Raw genomic sequence first — 854 nt, 5'->3', positions numbered from 1 at the left:
GTTCTGTACTTTTTTTTTTTTTTTTTTTCCAATGGAAGATTTATACTAATATGATGGCAATGGTCTGGGGGAGGGTTGCAAATTTGATTGTCCCTGGCTTCTGGTTTTTGTACCCTTATTTCATATTGCTGTTCACATCTTGTAGGGAAATAATCACTCAGAATGACTTCCTCACCCTCAACAAGCACTGAAGATTTCTTGCTCATGGCCTTCTAACCTCAGTACTGGCTTTTCATTACAGGACTATGACTTCAGTGTGACTGTCTAGCAGTGTTTGCTGCAATGGGGGGATTTTTATTCCCTGATGCTTCTCACCATAACAAATTGCCAGATAAAATTATTTCCTGGCAAACAGAAGGCAAATGATGGCTCCCTGACTGCCCCTGTTTCTCTGACACCTCTAGTCTCAGAGTGGTTGTGTGCTGTGTGAGCGTTCATATTAAGACTTGCATTGTTATCTCTTGCTGATTGGGATAACTCCCACAGTTTCTGTTTTACAGCTGAGCATTATTGCACAGAGTGGAGACATCATCTGCTGATCACTACTAAGGTGGTGATTCAGCCATAATCTGAATCCGAAGGAAATTTTCAGCTTGCTGAAATTAGTGGGAGTTTTGCTGTTGGTTTCAGTGCGGTCAGGATGGCACTTGCAATGACTTGAGACTCATTGCTATGTTCTGTGACAGGGGTCCCCAACCCTCACATCAAAGACTGCAGCTTTTGAATGTTTCCTGTAACATACATCTTTTCTTATTGGAATAAGCTTTCTTCTGCTGCTGTGATAACATATTCAGTAATGATAGAGCTTTCCTGTTCACTGGTGGTAGGAAATGCCTACCCTCTTCTGCCATTTT

The sequence above is a fragment of the Anser cygnoides genome, chromosome Z, assembly GCF_040182565.1.
Source record: "Anser cygnoides isolate HZ-2024a breed goose chromosome Z, Taihu_goose_T2T_genome, whole genome shotgun sequence".
NCBI classification, from domain to species: domain Eukaryota; kingdom Metazoa; phylum Chordata; class Aves; order Anseriformes; family Anatidae; genus Anser; species Anser cygnoides.
Note: the sequence above shows the minus strand (reverse complement) of the source record.